Source organism: Macrotis lagotis, chromosome 1 (genome assembly GCF_037893015.1).
Source record: "Macrotis lagotis isolate mMagLag1 chromosome 1, bilby.v1.9.chrom.fasta, whole genome shotgun sequence".
Lineage (NCBI taxonomy): Eukaryota > Metazoa > Chordata > Mammalia > Peramelemorphia > Peramelidae > Macrotis > Macrotis lagotis.
Genome location: NC_133658.1, coordinates 610,290,558 through 610,296,557, shown reverse-complemented (window position 1 = coordinate 610,296,557; position 6,000 = coordinate 610,290,558). Strand labels below are relative to the sequence as shown.

Sequence of the window (6,000 nt, the reverse complement as noted above, 5' to 3'; positions counted from 1 at the left end):
AAAAGGCAAGCAAAGACCCAAACAGGAACTGGGGACTTTGAAACCTGGGCCAGGAGGAACAATGCCTTGGAAGAAAGCCGCACACCCGAGAGATAAAACTTTCTTGGCTCAGCTGTTTGGGCAGTGTTATCTCTGACTGTTTCCTAGTGTGATCTCACATCCTGAGCCCTTCCCTTTTCTCCTTGCCCTCCCAAGTCCGAGGAGGGGGAGGTGGGGAGAAGGGGGGAAGGGAGCATGGGCGGAGTTGCTGGAGGGAGGGAGAGCAGCTCTGAGAAAGCAGCCAGCCTGGGCCCCCGCCCCTGCCCGGGCTCTGTAGCTGCTGCTGTCGAGGAAGCGGCCTCTGCCCGTCCAGTCCAGGCTCCGCTGGGTGCTGTAAGTAAAAAAGCATTTAGGAGGCAGCTTCATTTTGGAGTCTATGACCGTGGGGGCTGTGGACCGCCCTTGCCAGATGTGGTGACAGCTGGTTTTTTCCAGGCTGGCCTTGGGGGGAAAGGAGGAGAGGCAGCTGCAAAGGGAAATCATAGGATTGTCTATATGGAGCATAGATTTCTATCTGGGAGGGAAGGATCCTAGGGGTACTCTAGCCCCAACTGTAGAAGATGAAGGAGCAGGATTTGGAGTCTGTAAGGCCTGCGTTCAAATCCTGCCTTTAACACTGTAGGTGTGACCTTGGACCTTGTGTTTCTCATCTATAAAATGATGAGAATGGATTTGTTAGACTCTTGGCTCTCTTACATCTCTAAATCTGTGATTCCTCTCATTTAAAGATGAGGAAATTAAGGACCAGAGACATTAAGTCACTTGCCCAAGGTCATACAGATAATGGAGAAATGCTAGGATTCAAATGCAGGTCCTTTGACTCAAAATCGAGAGTTCTTTTCTGTTATTTTATGCTTTCTCACTAGGGTCCCCTAGCCCTGGCAGGGGAGGGGGACCAGAATGGGAAGAACAAGATAGAGAAATGTCCTAAATGGGGGTAAAAGAACCACTCCACTGGCATGGAAGAAGACTGGCAGGGGTCTCGTGGAAGGATAAACCAACTGGCATTTTTGGGGACTTTGACTTTTCATACTGGGAGCTCAGAGAAGCTTGTGGTAATAACCACAGGGTTGGCGCTTGGGATGATTGTGAAATTGGTAAAATTTGGCTTTGCCAATTTCAAAATTTCATATATAGCCTTTTAAAGCCCTCTGCCTCCCTGCCTCTGTCTGCATGTCTGTCCCTCTCTGTCTCTGTCTCTGTCTCTCTCTGTCTCTCTGTCTCTCTCTGTCTGTCTCTCTCTGTCTCTGTCTCTGTCTGTCTCTCTCTCTCTCTCTCTCTCTCTCTCTCTCTCTCTCCCCTTTCTCTTTCTCTTTCTTTCTTTCTCCTCCTTGTGATCTCCCATCATCCTGGGAGATAAAGCTGCTGGATTCACACCAAGGAGAAATGGGATAATATATTACACCAGTTCTGGCCTAAGCTCTACTCCCTTGGGTCAGTTTCCCTTTCTGGGCCTCATTTTGTCTTTAGTTGTAAAAAGAAAGGGTTTAAGCAGATAATTTCTAAGTTCTCTTCTAATTCAAATATTCTATGGTGGATTTCTATGGGGAGGGGAAGAACAAGAAGGTTCTTAGAAGTCCTAGCTGTCTTAATGTGGGCTAAGGGCTGTGATGTTGGAAGTGCATAGCTGACCTAGGTAGATTTAATGACGTCCATTTTCAAGCTCCTCATCTCCCTTTCTCCCTACCCCTCAAACTGGCAGAGCCTTCTGGACAGCTGTGAAATTCACTGTGTTTAGGTGGGCCCAGACACAGCTGTGAAAAATATGAAGTTTGTCTTGGTTCCTAATCAGTTTTCCATGTATTCCCCTCCTTTGTATTTCCCCAATCTTCTGCCCTTGCAGAATTCCCTTGCTCTGGGCTTTTCTTCCCTGATCCCCATGCCCTCATTCTTCTGTCCACCCCGGGGACCCCCCTGGGGCTAGCCAATCTCCTCCCACTTACATCACTGTCCCTCCCCTAGAACATTCAGTTCTCCTGCTTTTAAGGCCCACAGTGTATGTATGAGAATATCACAGGCCCACCCAGAACAAAGATAATTTAAACATCAGTGCTTCAAAGATTTCTTATTTCATTCACCATTTTAGATGTTCATAGGATTTAGACCTGGAATTTCATGTCATCTGATCCAACCTTCTCATTTTCCAGATGAGGAAATAGGCCCAGAGGATTTAAATGATTTGCCCAAGATCATTTCGAGAGCAAATGGTAGAATGGAAATTTGAACTCAGGTTTTCTGACTCCAGATTCATGCTCTTTCTAGTGGTCTTTTTACTAAAACAGATAACTTCTGCACACTTTTACAAGCTGATTCTTCATGGATTTCTATGGCTAGAAAACAATAGATCCTGGGGACCATCTCTTGTAATGGGATTTTTAAAAATACTTAGCCAGGTTGCTCATCAGGTGACAGCTACACAGTCCTTTGTCGGACCCTTACTGAAGTCCTTTCCAGTTTGGGATGATCTACTTGAAGTTGTACTCTACTAATCGTAGCTTTTAATGACATAGGATCATTAAGAAGATGGCATTTATAAGTACCAGTGAAATCATGGGTCTTACCTCATCTCTATTTCATGTATTCAAGTCTGTATAATTGAGAGTTATGGTGTAGAAGAAAGGGAATTTGCTTCTATCTGAAAAACTTGTGTTCAAGTCTGACACATAGGTTATGTGACCCTGGGTAAATCAGGGAAGTCATTCACTTCTGTAAAATGAGGATGTCAGCCTGGGTGACCTTTAGAGGTCTGAATCTTCCAGGTCTGAATCAAGAGTCCATACCAACTGATAAAAATCAAGCTTGCAACAATTTCTAGACACCAACGACCCTAACTCTTCCCTGTTGTGGCAGTCAGGCCAGTGAGGTTTCCTTGGCATCTTACGCCATTCCTTTCCCTCAAAGATAGATTGAAAGTAAGAGAATTTCCATCTTGAGATCAGGTTCCCCCCTTGGGAATTAACTCTTAAGTGCGAACCAGTTGATGAAATGGAAATCAATATCATCTTACTTGGTTGCCCTTTAAACTATCAGATCTTTCCTTTGTTGATCCTCTCCAATTTTTTCTCATTTGTACGTATTGTCTTCTGCATTTAGACTGTGAATTTCTTTAGATCAGGGGTCATCTTTTGCCTCTTTTATCCACAGGGCTTACTTAGAACAGTGCCAGGAATATAGTAGACTCTTAAAAATTTTTTATTGATTGACTGATCCCAGGCACTGTCAAGGATAAACTAATTCATCAGTTTAGAGCTGAAGTGGACCTAAAGGCTCATTGAACCCAGCCCCTCATTTTAAAAATCACTCTTCTTTTAAAAAAAGAATCTGATTTTTTTAGTTGCCTTTTTTTTTCATATTACCCTCATTTCTGAATGTGTCACTTCTCCATCCCTCCCAAGCCCAGCAAGCCATGCTCTGAAGCAGATTAATAAAAAAAGGGGGGGGAGCTAACCATCATATCAACTGGGTCTTACCGCACTGATAGGCAGTTATCTCTTTTGTCACTCCTTCAAAGAACTATTTTCTTAACCATTCCCAACCAACTCATTCATTTTATCGACAAAGAAACTGAGGTCCTGAGAGAAAGAGGGAGTTGCTGTAGGATTATAAAAGGAGTGTTGTTTGATAGGGCTGGTACGCTCCTATCCTATCTCATCCCTCAAGGCTATGCTTCCTGTGCCTTCCAAGAAAGCTGATGGTAACATGAATGAATGTAAAGTATTTATGAAGTGTTTTATAAAAGCTGTGCTAGGCCCTAAAATGTGCTAATTAGATCTCTGGATGGGGTGGGGGTGGGGGTTGGGGAGTGGGGGGGGGGCTTCCCAGCCACAGCTGTGTATTTTAGTTATATTCTTTTGGAAACTGGTTCTCCCTACCTTTGGAATAGGAGGATGGAATTTTAGGACAGATAGGAAGGGAGATGGGTCAAGATGATGCTTTTATCACATAGACAGGGGCCAAATCCACTTCCTCAGAGGGCCATTCTGGGTATATGCATGTGTGGTTCTTGTCATCAATGCAATGATTTAGTTCTTTTCAGCAGCTAACAAGCTTAACTGATGGGGTTTTAAGGCCTTTGAGAAATAGGTTAATGAATTAGGATGTTGAGTTAGGAAGGTAGGGTTGGATCCTACCACTATTCCTGCTATGTGATGGGGGGGGGTCAAATAACTTAATCTCTCCAGTTTCAAGTTCCTCATCTGGAAAGTGAGGGTAAGTAATCAAGTATCTAACTCAGAGATTTGTTATGATTTTCAAATTTTCAAGTGATATTTAAAGGTCAAATTGGGGAAAGGATAGATTGACTGATATTTCTCTGAGAAAGATCCCTTTGCCTACCCTTCCCCTCCCTCCAAACATTTTCCCCACCTGATGTCTGAAATTATTATCAGGGAACAGAAATTTTCATTATATAATCTTCTTCAAATAACATTGCTAAATCTGCAGACATTGTACTTTACATTTATACTCAAGTGTAAATGACTTTCCTTTCCTGAGAACAGGACCGGGGAGAAGAGCATAAGGGCACTAGAAGGATTTCATAGAAGGGGAGAAAGAAGTGGGGGAGACTGAAGGAACCCCTACTTCTGAAGACACATAATAGCCACCCTGATCAAATCTACACAAAGAGAGGTTGTAGGCTTGATAGGTACTCCCATAATTGCTAGCTGCTAAATTATCAGCAATTTGCCAGCTGTAGTGCCCAGGTAAATATGGGATGAGCCAAGTGACATGATAGTGGAGGGATGAGTACAGAGGTATATTGTAGCCAATTCTAATGGTCTTATAGCAGATTGTTAAATTTTTAGGGCAATCATTTACAACATGGAAACTGGAAAAGTGTACAAAGCAGGCCTTGATTTATGGTTTTGTTGATTGTCTAGATTTAAGAAAGTGAGAGAGAACATGTTAATGATGCAGATTACACCTAAAAGTGTATTATATATGCTTTTTTTCCCTTTCTGAAGAGCTGGTTGTTTAACATTTATCAGCATACCTCTGGGAAAGTAACACACTGTCTCCTGCAACCATTGCCTCTCCAGTTTCAACCAAATTCTGCCTTTTTCTTTGTCCACCTCATATTGGCTGCTGTATCACGGAGATTTCCTTGAGGGCAAATAGGAAGGGAGATGGGTCAAGATGATGCTTTTATCACATAGACTGGGGCCAAATCCTCCTCCAAATCCACTACAGAGTATTCCAAAGGTTCATAGAATCCTTGAGCCTTATAACTGATAGGATATTAGAAGAGAAGTTCAACACCTTACCTAAGTAGAAAATGAGAGTGATAGTGACCTCTGTCTGACCTGGTCTGAAGAGGAAGACTCAGGACAGTCTAGCCTGGGCTCACAGTCCAACTATCATACTAGATGCTGGCTTGGCAGGGATGGGACAGTGAGAGTCTATCTTTGACTCTAGTATAGAAATAAAGTATAGCATGTGGGAGTATAGGAAAGATCTTTTAAGATGAGGAGAGAAAGGGTAGAGACTCTGACTCTCCATTTCCTTTCTATATATTTTCACAAAATCCATAGTTGACACAATCCCAATTCCATGGTTTTTATGAAAGACAGCTTCCCTAAAAAGCTCTTTGACCTTTCTGTTAACAGCTCTGGGTCATTTGGACAGATGTTCTGGAGAGGATGAATTCTGACAGGGTGACCTCCCTGTTTCCTGCCCATTTTCAGGAAACATCTTCAGTGAACTCTTGAGTCAATCCTTTTCTCTTTACCTCACTGAGTTCCTAATGTTATTTGTTTTTACCAGCCCCCTCTGACTGAACTTCCCTAGTCTCCATAGAAAAGTCCAGAGTCATATGGCATCAAGGCTACAGGAAATGAGGAAGCAGGAGGAATGAAAGGAAATGTCCCTCAGTGGATATTTCATCCTTGATCCTTGCTCCAATTCAGATTTTAAATCCTGAGGATAAGGAGATAGGAAGAGGAAGGAAAACAACCTAGACTT

General features: G+C 43.0%; 1 protein-coding gene across 1 annotated transcript in view; it reads left to right on the top strand.

Moving 5' to 3' along the window:
* Positions 1-266: 266 nt before the first annotated feature.
* RALB (RAS like proto-oncogene B) overlaps positions 267-6,000 on the top strand; it is a 102,043-nt gene continuing 96,309 nt past the window's right edge. The window contains exon 1 of the mRNA XM_074214976.1: positions 267-372. The gene's annotated coding sequence lies outside the window, so the exon portion shown is untranslated. The remainder of the gene's footprint in view (positions 373-6,000) is intronic.